Raw genomic sequence first — 17,177 nt, 5'->3', positions numbered from 1 at the left:
ATGCCAGGTGGTATATGGATTTGTTTACACGTATTTGAGTGCATGGGTTTGGGGTGTAGGGATTTGGAATGTATACATTAGGGTGCATGGGTTAGAATTTTGAGATGGGCTGGATTGAGGTACACGTATGGATTGAGATACAGTTTGTGGGATGCAACGGGTGTACAGATTGTCACTTTAAATAATGGCAGTGCCTGTGTCCAGGATGCACTCACATCCTTTCAATGGTTCCAACCTTCATCTGTACACTGGAGGTGTTCACACCCTGGGAGTCTATTGTTAATCTTTCCCTCATAGTAGTACACCTATTTTGAATTGCTAAATATGGTCACAGATTTTAAATCTTCAACACCAGTGACAGCCTTGGTTCAGCAGTGGCAGTCTGGCCTGTGGGATTGAAGATTGCAGATTTGACAATTGACAGCATTGGGCACATAATCCAGTTTGGCATTCCAACACAATACTGGGAGTGTCACATTGTCAGAAATGTCATTTCTTGAATGGGATGTTAAATTAAGATCCTGATTACCCAAATATACAATGACATTGTTAAATGAGCAGGGGAGTTTTACTTGTGCCCTGACTAATCGTTATTCTTTAATAAACACCACCGAAAACAGATTATTTGGTCATTAAGTGCATTTCAGTTTGTGGGACCTTGCTACGTAACATTTAACTATTACATTTCCTGCATTACAACAATGGTCTTACTTTAGTTGAATTGGTTGTGAAGTGGGAGGTCCTGAGATTTCCAAATGCAAGTTCACTGTTATTGGATTCTCCAGTGGATCCAATCAGACTACAGGCCAGAGGGTCCCAGGTTTCCACTGGTCTGTCTTGAGTTTGCTGATCTCCACTGTGACATCAGGTGGGCAGGATACCAGTGCAGGAAAGTAAAAATATACACATGGCCAGGCTACTTGCTTCCGATTTCCACTCAGTGACTGAATTGCAAGGTGTTTGTGTGCATTTGTATGATTTTGTGTGCTTATGTGCATGTGGTATGAATCTGTATGTCTGTGTACATGTGCATCTGTGTGAGTCTGTATGTGTGTGTGTCTGTGTGCTTGTGCATGAGTCTGTATGCCTGTGTGCATGTGCATGTGTGTGAATCTGTATGTGTGTGTCTGTGAGTGTTTTTGTATATGTCTGTGTGCATGCGTGTATGTGAATGTGTGTGTGTGTGTGTGTGCACCTATGTGTGTGTGCATAAAGACTAGCCCCAGGTATATTACTCTTCACCTTGTCTTTGAGCACTCAGCATGGAGTTGGCCAGGAATCAGACTCACCATAAAGAACACATTGAATCACTGAAAGCTTTAAGTTCACTGTTTACAAGGCCTAGACTGTTAGTTTTATCTTCAGATAAGATCATATGCTACTTTAAGTAATTTTTGTTTAATTAGAATGAAGTTTATCATATCACATTTGATTAGAATGAAGTTTATTTTATCACAATTTTATTTTTCCACAGAACTATTTGACGTGAGTTGAAACCAAATATCTGTTAATTACACTGCCCATGACTTGTTTACTTAAGATATCATCCAGCGTAATGTAGAAACATTTAGACCAAGGGTCAATCTCAGTCAATCCTGAGCTAGAGACGTATTAGTGACGGCGACATCTGGACTTTAAGAATACAGCTTGGTACGCCTCCTGCTCTGTCCAAAACTGCAAGAAACTATAAAGGGTCATGAACAAAGCCCAGTCTTCACACAAACCAGCCTCCCATCCACTGGCTATGTCTACTCTTCCCGCTGCCTTAAAAAAGCAGCCAGCATAATCGGGGACCCCACCCATCCCAGGCATGCTCTCTTCCATCTTTTCCCATTAGGAGAAAGATACAAAAGTCTGAGATCATGTACCAACCGACTCAAGAACAGCTTATTTCTTCCTTCCATCAGGCTTTTGAGTGGACCTACCTCATATTAAGTTGATCTTTCTCTACATCCCAGCTACGACACTACATTCTGCACTCTCTCCTTTCCATCTGTATGAACACTATGCTTTGTCTGGATAGCACACAAGAAACAGCACTTTTTACTGTTAACTAATACATGTGACAATAATAAATCAAATCAAATCAAAAACTCTATGTCCCTGGGTGAAGCCATTGCTGCAGTGCTCACACAGTCAAACAGGATGGCAGGCATCACTGTCAATATTCACAAATAAATAGGTCTGGAAGCCTGTGGAGTCCCATGGGAAACAATGCTCCAAGAGAGGAGACGAAGAGATACTAATTTGGCTAGGATCTAAAATTAGTGACTGCACTCTCTGTTTCAAAGTTACAGACCGTCCCCTAATCTTCAACTCTGAACCAAGCTGCTGCATAGGAGACTGTTAAATAAGTTAAGAGCCCACAGTGTTAAGGATAAGACCCTGGCATGGATAAAGGATTGGCTGACTGGCGGAAGGCAGAGAATGGGGATACAGGGGTCTTTCTCAGGATGGCAGCATGTGGCTAGTGAAGTGCCTCTCTGGAATGAACAGCTTATCATATGAGGAACAGTTGAGGACTCTGGGTCTGTACTCGTTGGAATTTAGAAGAATGAGGGGGCATCTTATTGAAACTTATAGGGTGCGGCGAGGTCTGGATAGAATGGACGTGGAGAGGATGTTTCCACTAGTAGGAAAAACTAGAACCAGAAGGCACAACCTCAGGCAAAAGGGACGATCCTTTAAAACAGAAATGAGGAGGAATTTCTTCAGCCAGAGAGTGGTGAATCTGTGGAACTCTTTGCCGCAGAAGGCTGCGGAGGCCAGGTTGTTGAGTGTCTTTAAGACAGAGAAAGATAGGTTCTTGATTAATAAGGGGTTCAGGGGTTATGGGGAAAAGGCAGGAGAGTGAGGATGAGAAAAATATCAACCATGATTGAATGGCAGAGCATACCCGATGGGCTGAGTGGCCTAACTCTGCTCCTATGTCGTATGGTCTTATAAGCTCAGCAATGTTGCTGGGAAGTCATTTCCTGAATGGCAGTGTTAGATCATTAAAGCTGTTTGTTTTGTGCCACCACATTCTCAGAAGTTTCACACTTCTGCAATGCTTCGATCACAACCTATCAGACTCTTCTCCCTTTTCCCTTCACCTCTCAAGTTATGGTTGTTCAGAAAGAAGGAACAAGTGAACCGTATCTGAGTTAGTACAAGCCTGAGTTAGTATATGTTAACATAATATTTTGGTCATAGAGGGTATATAGATAGGGAAAGGGAAATTATATGGACAGGACAAAGGGAACTTATCAATAAGATACAGATGGGACACTGAAGTATGTGGACTGGATATGGGGAATTTATAGATGTCACATCTGGACTTGCCCTCTGTCCCTTGGCACTACATTCTCAACAATACCTTCATGTATTTTGTATAATTTATACTCCAGGTTCGGTCTAATGATTAGCAAGCCAATAGATCATTAAGTTAACAACAAAAAATAGAACCATAGAAAATTACAGCTCAGAAATAGGCCTTTTGGCCCTTCTTGTCTGTGCCAAACCATTTTTTGCCTAGTCCCACTGACCTGCACTTGAACCATATCCCTCCACACCCCTCTCATCCAGGAACCTGTCCAAGTTTTTCTTAAACGTTAGAAGTGACCCCGCATTTACCACTTTATCTGGCAGCTCATTCCACACTCCCACCACTCTCTGCTTGAAGAATCCCCCCCTAATATTCCCTTTAAGCTTTTCTCCTTTCACCCATAACCCATGCCCTCTGGTTTTTTTTCTCTCCTAGCCTCAGTGGAAAAAGCCTACTTGCATTCACTCTATCTATACCCGTCAAAATCTTATACACCTCTATCAAATCTCCCTACATTCTTCTACGCTCCAGGGAATAAAGTCAATCTCTCTCTGTATTCAATCTCCCTCTGTAACTCAGCTTCTCAAGTCCCGGCAACATCCTTGTGAACCTTCTCTGCACTCTTTCAACCTTACTTACATCCTTCCTGTAACTAGGTAACCAAAATCGTACACAATACTCTAAATTCGGCCTCACCAATGCCTTATATAACCTTACCATAACACTCCAACTTTTATACTTGAATTTGTCTTGAATTTAATGTGTGGAATAAAACAACATGTAGCAGTGTTTTGTTTCAGTCTCTTAGAGTTTCTGTTTCAAGCCTTTATCATGATACAGTGAAGCAACCTAACGACAGCAAACAGACATTTAAACAACATTGATTAATGAATGAAACTGATCTTAGATTTAATTAACCTTTGGAGTTCTGATTAGGACAATGAAAGGTTCTTCAGTCTTGTTTGCACATGTCCCTTACAAATCTCTGCCTTGGCCACTGCTCCAAGTTTAGTTGGTAGGAGTTACAGAATATGTCACTGCCTCCATAATTCAGTGCAATTACTTGAGTCACCCCAGGTTCTTCCACTTGGTGACCCAATCCCTAGTTTGCAGGGTTTTCAGATGATCCAGGAATGAAGGATACATTGTTGGTGGACAGTCTGTGATCAATGCTCCCCCTCCCCAACCTTTAGAGTCAATTTATAAGGGACTTAAAGCAGTAGTGGCAGTGACACAGCTTTGATCTAATCCTATGGAGAAGATTTTTCACCGGAGGGTTATTAGGATGTGGAATGTCCAACCAGAAACAATGCGGGAAAACGGCTTTTAAAAGGTGAGTGGATAAGAATTTGAAAGAACAAAATGTGATAAGGCTGTTGGGAAAGTTTTAGAATCGTAAAATTCCTACAGTGCAGAAGAAGGCTATTTGGCCCTCGAGCCTGCACTGACCACAATTCCACCCAGGCCTTATCTCTGTAATCCCAACTAATCCCATACTTTACTAATTCCCCTGACACTAAGAGGCAATTTAGCATGGCCAATCAACCTAACCCACACATCTTTGGACTGTGGGAGGAAACCGGACCTTCGGGGGAAACCCACACCGACACGGGGAGAAACTCCATACGGATGTGACTCAAGGCCTGAACTAAATCCGAGTCCCTGGTGCTGTGAGGCAGCAGTGCTAATCACTGCAGCACCAGGCTGGGGAATGGGGCTAAGGGGTGAGCTCCTTCTAAGGGCCAGTACATGCATGATGGACTGAATGGCCTCATTCTGAACTGTCAATACATGAAGGAGTTGATGGTGAAGGAGCTCTGACAAAGGGTCAACCAGACTCAAAACATTGGCTCTATTCTTTCTCCACAGATGTTGTTAGACCTGCTGAGATTTCCCAGCAATTACTATTTTTGTTTCAGATTCCAGCATCTGCTCTTTTTTGTTTTTATTTTATAAAGGAGTTAGTCCACTAAGAATGGAATGTTAGCTGGTGCAGTGGTTCCCAATGTGCATGGCATTGAGTGATGGAGACCAGGAAGATCCCTAGATATTCAATATTCTGTGGGAATTTAAATGGCTCTGGTGTTTGAAGCAATTACTTTGATTTCCCTGTGTTTTAAACAAATGTTTCTTTCACAGTGACATAGGCCAGTTTCCACTACCCAGTCTATCAAGCAAAGTTTTAATTCCAGTTGGAACAAAAATGAATGTAAAAATATTTCATATGGAAATCGATGAACTTCTCACCTTGCATTATTGCTTTTTGTTTATAAAGAGTCATTATATGATCAAATGTTGAAGTGATGCCAGGCGCTGCACGCATCTGAGGGCATGGAAAAATATCCTTCTGTATCATGGAAATAAAAACTTACTTTTATAGAGTGGCTCAGGTTCAATTCCAGCCTTGGGTGATGGAACATAGAACATAGAACATTACAGCGCAGTACAGGCCCTTCGGCCCTTGATGTTGAGCCGACCAGTGGAACCAATCTAATGACCTTCTAACCTAAACTATTCCAATGTTATCCATATGCCTATCCACTGACCGTTTGAACGCCCTTAAAGTTGGCGAGTCCACAATTGCCGCAGGCAGGGCATTCCACGCCCTTAATACCCTCTGAGTAAAGAGCCTACCTCTGACATCCATCCTATAACTACCACCCCTTAATTTGAAGCTATGTCCCCTCGTGTTAGCCATCACCATCTGAGGAAAAAGGTTCTCACTGTCCACCCTATCTAACCCTCTGATCATCTTGTATGTCTCAATTAGGTCACCTCGTAACCTTCTCTCTAATGAAAATAACCTCAAGTCCCTCAGCCTTTCCTCATAAGATCTTCCCACCATACCAGGCAACACCCTGGTAAACCTCCTCTGCACCCTTTCCAATGCCTCCACATCTTTCTTATAATGCGGCGACCAGAACTGTACGCAATACTCCAAGTGCGGCTTGCCTGTGTGGAGTTTGCACATTCTCCCCAAGTCTGCGTGGGCTTCTTCTGGGTGCTCCAGTTTCCTCCCATAGTCCAAAGACATGCGAGTTAGGTTGATTGATGATGCTAAATTACACAGTGTCAGGAGGATTAGCAGGGTAAATACATGGGGTTACGGTAATGGGCCTTGGTGGGATTGTGGTCAGTGCAAACTCAATGGGCTGAATGGTCTGTTCTTGTGCTGAATGGATTCTGTGATTCTATACAACCTTTCACAATCTCAGAATGCCCAAAAGTGCTTTACAGCTAATGAGATACTTTTGAAACAGGAATAGTCACCGTTGTGGAAATGCAGCTGCCAATTTACACACAGCAAGCTCCCACAAACAGTGATGTGATAATAACAGGATAACATGTTCCAGTGATGCTGCTTAAGGAGTAAAGATTGACCAAAAAGAATGGCAGAACATCCTTTTCAAATAGTAAGATATTATCTGGTCATTTGACAGGGCCAACACATTGTCCAAAAGTGGATAGAAAGGCATATGAGGTGTTAAACGGCAACATGGCAGGTCGAATCAGGAATTTATTGATAGGTTCTAAGGGTAAAAGACAAATGAACCAAATTAGGGACAAATACAAAGAATTAATTCTTCACACATTGACTGGTCAGTTGGATTGAATATTGTGTCTAACTATGGTGGAAGAGAGAGAATCATTTCTGAAATTCTGAAATAGTTGAGTGCATTGCTGGAAAAGTAAATATTATTTATAGATGGGCCTGGTTAAATAAACCAAATGATCTTCCTCATTGGTGACCATTTTATGGGAGCTCCATTGTTCCTGGCAGAAGAGCAATGTAACACCAGCAGTATGGCAGGTTCACCTGCCCCACATCACAGTGAACAGCTACCACTCTCAATTGCACTTGCAGTATAATTGCACTCTTAATGTCCAGGAGGGGTTCTACTCTTTACATAAAAATAAGAAGCAGGAGTAGGCCATTCAGCCCTTTGAGCCTGCTCTACCATTCATTTTGATCATGACTGATCATCAATTCCAATGTCCTGATCCCACCTTTTCCCTCCATATCGCTTGATCCCTTTAGTCCCAAGAACTATATATAATTTCTCTTTCAAATCACACATTACCTTCAAGGTTGAAACAGATGAGCAGGAATACTACATAGAGCAGGAAAGTGAGGTGTGGAAAGGGAGTATGGATCTGGTGACAGGTGATAAATGACTCTCCTTATCTGGAATGTCAGCAGTGCTCTGTTAAGCTAATTTCAATCACACTATCCAGGGTACTACAGCAATGATTTGTTTACCACATGTAAATATGCTTCTCAAACCTAACCGAGTTTCCGCAACAAACAAATACACAAATTTTTTAAGATGCTGGGAGAGATACAAAAAGGTCCAAAGAGGCAATTTTTTCACACAGAGAGTTGTGAGTCTGGAACAAGTTGCTAAAGATAGTCTTTTGTCTTTTAAAAAGTATTTGGACAGTTATATGGATAAGATGAGTATAGAAGTATGGGCAAAACGCAGGCAATTGGGACAAGCTTAATGGAAAAAAGTGAGCAGCGTGGACAAGTTGGGCCGTAGGACTTGTTTTCATGCTGTAAACCTCTATGACTCTAAGTCACCTCAATCGTCCTAACACCAGGTAACCCCAACAGAAAACAGAACACACTGATCTTCAAACCAAAACAACAAGAATTGCCTTAATGGGTAAAATAGAAATTTCCCTGTTGAAATGTGGTTTCTATACGATTCCGAGGTCAATCTCAGCGCTGATATTTATCTTCTGACTGTGTTGTGTGAAATATTAGGGCTTTGGGTGGGTTGCACCAAGAATGTGTGTGTAAACTGAATTATTTGCATTGGGTTTGCTTAATATTTGCTTACCCAATTATTCCACTTCCTGGTCCAATAACAACAGTGAAATCTGACAGTCAATAGTAGCTTTTCATTCTTCCCTATTTGCAAGTCAAAGGCAAATCCCTATTCTCCATCCCATTAGAAAAGATTAATAAGATTATCTTGAAGTCTGCTAATAATATATTTCACTTTCAATTACTTTTCCAATCTGTCTCAGGTTACTCTGTAGGGTGGCAAAGTGGCACAGTGGCAAGCGCTGCTGCTTCACAGAGCCAGGAATCCGGGTTCAATTCCCAATATGGGCCACTATCTGTGTGGAATTTGCACGTTCTCCCCATGTCTGTGTGGATTTCCTCTGAGCGCTCTGGTTTTCTCCCACATTCTGAAAGATATGCTGGTTTGGTGCATTGAATCAAACAGGCGCTAGAATCTGGCGACTAGGGGAATTTCACAGTAACTTCATTGTAGTGTTAAGATAAGCCTTACTAGTGATTAATAAATAAACTTTAACTTTTTGTTTCCAATTTTCAATAGCCCTTCTACCCCCAGCACATCATCTCACTTTACAAAGAAATTTAATCCAGGACTATTCCCACAGGTTGGTGAGAATGTAATTCACACATCTGTTCCTTTCTATGTCAGACGCCTATGTCAGACTCATACTTATTGACTACAGCTCAGCCTTCAACACTATTATTCCCATGAAACTCATCTCCAAACTCCGTGGCCTAGCTTCAGCACCTCCCTCTGTGACTGGATCCTGAACTTTCTAATTCACAGACCACAATCAGTAAGGATAGGCAACAACGTCTCCTCCACAATAATCCTCAACACCATTGCCCCACAACGTTGTGTTCTCAGCCCACTACTACACTCCTTGTGCACCTATGACTGTGCAGCCAAATTCCCCTCCAATTTGATTTTCAAATTTGCTGATGACACCACTATAGTGGATCGGATCTCAAACAATGACGAGACAAAGTACAGGAATGAGATAGAAAATCTGGTGAACTGGTGTGGCAACAATAATCCCTCCTGCAATGTCAACAAAATGAAGGTGTCATCGAGCATAAAAGAGAGCATGCCCCTGTCTACATCAGTGGGGACAAAGTAGAAAGATTCGAGAGCTTCAAGTTTTTAGGTAGCCAGATCACCAACAACTTATCCTGGTTCCCCCAGTGCTGACACTATAGTTAAGAGAGCCCACCAATGCCTCTACTTTCTCAGAAGAGTAAGGAAATTTGGCGTGTCAGCTGCGACTCTCACCAACTTTTACAGATGCACCATAGGAAGCATTCTTTCTGGTTGTATCACAGCTTGGTATGGCTCCTCCCTGCCCAAGATTGCAAGAAACTACAGAAGGTCATGAATATAGCCCAATCCAGGCAAACCAGTCTCCCATCCATTGACTCTGTCCATACTTCCTGCTGGCTTGACAAAGCAGCCAGCATAATTAAGAACCCCAGGCATCCCAGACATTCTCTCTTCCATTTTCTTCTTTTGGGAAAAAGATACAAAAATCTGAGGTCACGCACCAACCAACTCTACACCAGTTTCTTCCCTGCTGCTGTCAGACTTTTGAATGGACTTACCTTGCATTAAGTTGATCTTTTTCTACACCCTAGCTATGATTGTAACACTACATTCTGCACTCTCTTGTTTTCTTCTCTGTGAGCGGTATGTTTTGTCTGTATAGCATGCAAGAAACAATACTTTTCGCTTATGATAATACATGTGACAATAATAAATCAAATCAAATTAAATTTCTAGGATCTGTCTTCCTATTATGCATTCCACTGGTTACCAGCAGTCTGGTCCCTTAGTGCTGGACAGCTTGACAAAGGATTAAATCCACAAATAATTATGTCACCTGTGGCTGGGTTGGTAGCAGGCTTGCCTCTGAGTCAAAAGGTTGTGGGTTCAAGGCCCACTCCAGATACTGAACACAGAACTCAAGGCTGACACTGCCACATGGTACTGAGGGAGTGCTCCATTGTCAGGTGTATGGGCCATAACTTTCCATCAGCAGCAGAAAGTGATGGCCCCATTTTGGAATGAGAAGATCAATGTGCCTTTACCTGATCTTGAAATCAATGTTGAAATTTCTGATCATTGGAGGTGTTTGGAACTGACACTCTCCTTACAGGCAGTCAGCTCAGTCAGATTCAAGGAGGCCATGTTCCCTTTTAGAGTCATAGAGTTTTACAGCATGGAAACAGGCCCTTCAGCCCAACTTGCCCATGCCACCCTTTTTTTTAAATCCCTAAGTTAATCCCAATTGCCCGCATTTGACCTATACCCCTCTATACCCATCGTACCCATGTAACTACCTGAATGCTTTTTAAAAGACAAAATCTTTTGTCTTTTAAAATCATCCTCTGTGTGAAAAAATTGCCCCTCTGGACACTTTTATACCTCTTCCCTCTCACCTTAAACCTATGCCCTTTAGATTTAGACTCCCCTATCTTTGGGAAAAGGTATTGGCTATCTAGCTGATCTATGCCCCTCATTATTTTAAAGACCTCTATAAGATCACCCCTCAGCCTCCTACGCTACAGAGAAAAAAGTTCCAGCCTCTCCTTATACTCAATCCATCAAGTCCCGGTAGCATCCTAGTAAATCTTTTCTGCACTCTTTCTAGTTTAATAATATCCTTTCTATAATAGTGACCAGAATTGCACACAGTATTCCAAGTGTGGTCTTACTAATGTCTTGTACAACTTCAACAAGATGCCCCAACTCCTGTATTCAATGTTCTGACCAATGAAACCAAGCATGCCAAATGCCTCCTTCACCGTTCTGTCCACCTGTGAGTCCACTTCCAAGGACCCATGAACATGTACCCCTAGATCTCTTTGTTCTGTAATTGTCTCCAATGCCCTACCATTATAAAAGCAGGGAGGTCTTGCTGCAATTGTACAAAGTACTGGTGAGGCCGCACCTAGAGTACTGTGTACAATTTTGGTCTCCTTATTTAAGGAAGGATATATTAGCTTTGGAGGGGGTGCAGAGAAGATTCACCAAGCTGATTCTGGAGATGAGGAGGTTAGCTTGTGAGGAGAGATTGATTAAACTGGGCCTGTATTCATTGGCGTTTAGAAGGTTGACGGGAGATCTTATAGAGACATATAAGATAATGAAGGGGCTAGGCAGGATAGAAGCAGCGAGGTTATTTCCACTTAGAATGGAAACAAGAACTAGGGGGCACAGCCTCAAAATATGGGGGAGTGAATTTAGAACAGAGTTGAGGAGGAACGTCTTCTCCCAGAGGGTAGTGAATCTTTGGAATTCTCTGCCCATTGAAGCAGTAGAGGCTACCTCGTTAAATGTGTTTAAGTCACTGGTAGATAGATTTTTGACCGATAAAGGAATTAAGGGATACCTATGGGAAGCAGGCGGGTAAGTGGAACTGAACCACTATCAGATCAGCCATGATCTTAGTGAATGGCGGAGCAGGCTCGAGGGGCTAAATGGCCTACTCCTGCCCCTATTTCTTATGCCCTTATGTTCTTATTAACTGAACCTGCCCTGGTTCAATCTACCAAAATGCATCACCTCGCATTTGTCTAAATTAAACTCTATCTGCCATTAGTTAGCCCACTGGCCCAATTGATCAAGACCCTGTTGCAATTGGAAATAACTGCCTTCACTGTCCACTATGCCATCAATCTTAGTGTCATCTGCAAACTTACTAACCATGCCTCTTATATTCTCATCCAAATCATTAATATAAATGACAAATAATAGTGGACCCAGCACTGATCCCTGAGGCACACCACTGGTCACAGGCCTCCAGTTTGGAAAACAATTCTCTACAACCACCCTCTGGCTTCTGTCAAGAAGCCAATTTTGTATCCATTTAGATACCTCACCCTGGATCCTGTGAGATTTAACCTTATGCAACAACCTAACATGCGGTACCTTGTCAAAGATCTTGCTAAAGTCCATGTAGACAACATCAGATGCACTGCCCTCATCTACCTTCTTGGTTACCCCTTCAAAAAACTCAATTAAATTTGTGAAACATGATTTTCCACTCACAAAACCATGCTGACTGTCCCTAATCAGTCCTTGCATCTCTAAATGCCTGTAGATCCTGTCTCTCAAAATACCTTCCAACAATTTACCCACCTCAGATGTGAGGCTTACTGGCCTGTAGTTCCCAGGCTTTTCCCTGCAGCCCTTTTTAAACAAAGGCACAACATTTGCTACTCTCCAATCTTCAGGCACCTCATCTGTGACTATTGATGATTCAAATATCTCAGCTAGAGCACCCGCAATTTCCTCCCTAGCCTCCCACAACATCCTGGAATATATTTCATCAGGTCCCGGGGATTTATCTATCTTGATGTACTTCAAGACTTCTGTCACCTCCTTCTCTGTAATATGTATATTCGTCAAGACATCATTATTTATTTCCCCAAGTTGCCTAACATCCATGCTTTTCTCAACTGTAAATACTGATGCAAAATATTCATTTAGGATCTCACTCATCTTTTGTAGATCCACACATAGATACCATAGAACCCTACAATGCAGAAAGAGGCCCTTCCGTCCATTGAGTCTGCATCGAACACAATCCCACCCAGGCCCTACCCCCATATCCCTACATATTATACCCACTAATCCCTCTAACCTAAGTACCCCTGGACACTAAGGGACAATTTTTTAGTATGGCCAATCAACCTAACCCGCACATCTTTGGACTGTGGGAGGAAACCGGAGCACCCGGAGGAAACCTACGCAGACACGAGAAGAATGTGCAAACTCCACATAGACAGTGACCTGAGCCAGGAATCGAACCCAGGACCCTGGAGTTGTGAAGCAGCAGCGCTAACCACTATGCTACCGTGCCACCCACAGTAGCATAAGATGACCTTGTTGATCCTTAAAAGTCCTACTCTCCCGCTAGTTACTCTTTTGCCCTTTATGTATTTGTAGAAGCTCTTTGTATTTTCTACTGCATTACTGCTGGAACGCAGCTCCATTTAAAAGGTCTAGTGAAATTGACAGACCAGAAAAAGGGTAAATGTCTGAGGTAAGTGGATAAGTTTTGGGTGGGGAACAGTTTGGGTCCATGGTTCAGGGTGAGGGTTGGCAGGGGTGGGTGTTTGGGCCTACATGAGGGTTGGGTGGAGAGTCTTTGAGGGGGTGGATGTCAGGTAGGGTCTGTGGTTCGGGATGAGTGTGAGGCTCGGAGGTGTTGGGCCAGGTCTGTGGTGAGAGTTGAGTTGGGTCCACAGTTCAGGGTGAGGGTCAGGGGGCTACTGGGTCAGGTCTGCAGTTTGAGTTGGATCTGCGGTGAGGGTTTGGAGGGTTGAGTTGGGTTCAGGGTTTGGATTGGGGGTATTGAGTCAGGTCCGTGATTTGGTGGAGGGAGTGGTTGGGTCTGTGGCGAAGATTGGGAGGGATTCAGGTTGGATCTGTAGTTCCGGGGGGGGGGTGCTGGTGATCGGATGGGGTCCACAGTATCATCAGAGGAATTCTTGTGGGGTCGAGGGAAGTGGTGGGGGAGTCCCATGTGGGGTCTTCACAACAGCTACCCAGATGTTGGAAAGGTTTTAATTGTTCTAACTTTTTCTGAGTAGCTATGTAACCCTGTGGCACTATCCAAAGTTAATGGTTTAAGTCACTTTTTCTGATGGTTCCCAGGGCAGTGCACTTGTCCTGGGGAGGTTGTGTTTCTGACAATTGCCATGCAAATCCTTACCTGTAATGTTCCAGGAAGGACTCCCCAGCACACTCCCCCAATCGGATGCTGAAGAGCTCGGATATTATGGCCCCTTGTCTTCCAGGTGAGATTTACTCTGTTATGTCACTGCGAGTGACAGAGTAGGTAGTGCCCAGGCATTGTAATGTTTATCAAACAGTTATTGGAGTTGCAGGGCAGTGTATTACAACTTCTGCTTCTTTAAGCGGCACAGTAGCACAGTGGTTGGCACTGCTGCTTCATAGCTCCAGGGACCTGGGTTCGATTCTTGGCTTGGGTCACTGTCTGTGTGGAGTTTGCACATTCTCCTCGTGTCTGCGTGGGTTTCCTCCAGGTGCTCCAGTTTCCTCCCACAGTCCAAAGATGTGCGGGTTAAGTTGATTGGCCATGGTATAAATTGCCCTTAGTATCCTGAGATGCGTAGGTTAGAGGGATTAGTGGGTAAATATGTAGGGATATGGGGCTAGGGCCTGGGTGGGATTGTGGTTGATGCAGACGCGATGGGCCAAATGGCCTCTTTCTGTACTGCAAGGTTTTTATGATTTAACTAGTGTCACTCACCCCCAGATCTACTGGATACTTTAGGATCTTACCTAGAGATACGTCAAATGTTTTGATAGCTCATAAGTGGAGCTCTCAAAACATTTCAAATCTAATGGCAGAGAGGGGAGATGTATTTATGGATGGATGTAAGTGCACAACCTGGGGCAGCACGGTGGCATAGTAATTAGCACTGCTGCTTCACAGCGCCAGGGACCTGGGTTCAATTCACGGCTTCGGGTAACTGTCTGTGTGGAGTTTGCACATTCTCTCTGTGTCTGCATGGATTTCCTCTGGGTGCTCCAGTTTCCTCCCACTGTCTGAGACATGCTGATTAGGTGCATTGGCCATGCTAAATCTTCCCTCAGTGTACCCGAATAGGATCCGGAGTGTGGCGACTAGGGGATTTTCACAGTAACTTCATTTCAGTGTTAATGTTAGCCTACTTGTGACACTAATAAATAAACTTTAAAAAAAATTAAACCCAAAGTTCCCTCCGTGATCCTAAATAACAGGGCAATAAAAGTAGGTTGTGCCACGTCGGAATCAGCTCTGCAATTAAGGTCACAGACTATTAGATACCACATAAACACAGGCAATGAACGGGGAGGAATATGTGAGTAAGTTCTGTGTCCATGGTAGCATTTTTAAGTGAATAATTCCTGGTTGCTGCTTCTCTGAGGGTTCCATTGTTAACAATCTCACACAATGTCATTGGCTTAACCTGGTTAAATAAATCAAATGCATTCATTCTTCAAGTAACAAGCAGTAGAGTGACGCCATTGGTCTTCTACACATCTCTGCAGCCATCTTGTGTTGGCAGGAGAGGCAATGTAAGTTGGTACTCCAGCTGTCCTGTGGATGTAAAAGATCCCATAGTCGGGAAGTTTTCTCCAGGTCCTGGCCAACATTCATCCCTCAGTCAGCATCATAAAAGCAGATGATCCAGTCAATGTCACATTGCGAGTGTGCTGTGTGGGATTTGGCTACTTTGTTTCCAACACATTTCAAAAGTACTTCATTGGCTGACAACACTTTGGAATCCACTGCGATTGTGAAAGGTACTATATCAATGCAAATCTTTTTAATTGACTTTTGGAATCAGTTCGTCTCATGCTGTAGCTCATGCCCCCTGCGTTTCCTTCATCACCATGGTTGGGGTTTTATCGTCTCGCTCGAGCGAGACCGGAAATTCCAACCGGAGGTCAATGGACATGTTCGTTGTCCGCCCCTCGCCTGCAGGCGAGGTGGTAGAATTCCGGCGTATGTTTCAAACGTATTTCACTATCTGGAAAGCACTTTGGAGCCACCTGAGAGGATGAAAGATGTTATAAAAAAAGCAGCCTTTTTTTTCTGGAACTTCTCACCTCCCCAGCATTGACTTTCCCTTTCAAACCAGCTGCTTTCCTGATTGACACATTTTGTCTCACATTCTTCAACAATCTTTGCATCCTGTGCTGTGATGCTTTGACCTTTCACCTGAGAGTCATGGAAAAGAAAGGTCTCAACCTGCAACTTGGGCTGGTTCTGACTGTCAGGCGCTCTCCTTTAACCTGTGTGCGGCAGAATTTATTGAGTTGCCCTGGAAAAGTTACTCCCATTCTCAGCCAACATTCACCTCCTGATCTTATTGATATTCCTTTTCTGATTCCTGAAGGATGAATGATTTACTTTGTTGGCAAAACCAACTCTCCCAGTAGCTGATCACAAAGATTTTGATACACGGACTACGCCACACTCCTGGCATTATGAACCCGTCTAATGCCCTCCTAATCTCAGTGCCCATCTGCATCAGGGCCCATGCCTTCCGTGAGCAGTGATGGCACCAGATAAGCACAAAGAGTCAGACATTGATGTCCATATCAATCCAGACCTGTGCCAAGATGTTTTACCACAGGCTCTCAGCTCTGTAAATTAGCTTTATTCGTTAAAGTAAATTTTTAGATCAGATTTCTTTTAATCGAGCAGGTGATTAATTCACTTCAAAGCAAGACTAATGGTCTCTTTCCACTGCACAATGCCTTCACTTGTGACTCAATGGATTTTCTCTCCAAACTTCATTTTTCTTCCTTTCTTCTGTGCAATGCAGGTACAATAGGTAATAACTCACTCTCCAACACACAAACATGCCTAAAAACCCACTCACTCCCTTTGGATTCTTCCTGTCCATTTTGGTTTTGTCTATTCTTAATCCAGTGAGCCAGAGAACCACAGTTTGGACTGGCTAACCTTCCCTTAATCCAGCGAGACGGTAGTGTATCACACTGTGGACTAGTTAATCTTCCCTTAATCCAGTGAGATAGTCACAGAGTCGTAGAGGTTTACAGCATGGAAACAGGCCCTTTGGCCCAACTTGGCCATGCCGCCCAGTTTCTACCATTAAGCTAGTCCCAATTGCCCGTGTTTGGTCCCTATCCCTCTATACAATCTTACCTGTGTAACTGTCTAAATGTTTTTTGAAAAATAAAATTGTACCCGGCTCTACTACTACCTCTGGCAGTACATTCCAGACATTCACCACCCTCTGAGTGAAAAAATTACCCCTTTGGATCTTTTGTAACTCTCTCCTCTCACCTTAAACCTACGTCCTCTAGTTTTAGACTCCCCTATCTTTGGGAAAAAATAGTGACTATCTACCTCAGCTATGACCCTCATTATTTTATAGAGCTCTATAAGATCACCCCTCAGCCTCCTATGCTCCAGAAGAAAAGTCCCAGTCTATCCAGTCTCTCATTATAACGCAAACCATCAAGTCCTGGTAGCATCTTAGTAAATTTTTTCTGCACTCTTTCTAGTTTAACAA

This window comes from Carcharhinus amblyrhynchos, chromosome 30, assembly GCF_965287045.1.
Source record: "Carcharhinus amblyrhynchos chromosome 30, sCarAmb.v2.hapA, whole genome shotgun sequence".
In the NCBI taxonomy this organism is placed as follows: Eukaryota; Metazoa; Chordata; class Chondrichthyes; order Carcharhiniformes; family Carcharhinidae; genus Carcharhinus; species Carcharhinus amblyrhynchos.
The sequence above is the reverse complement of the archived record's forward strand: the minus strand, read 5'-3'. Positions refer to the sequence as shown.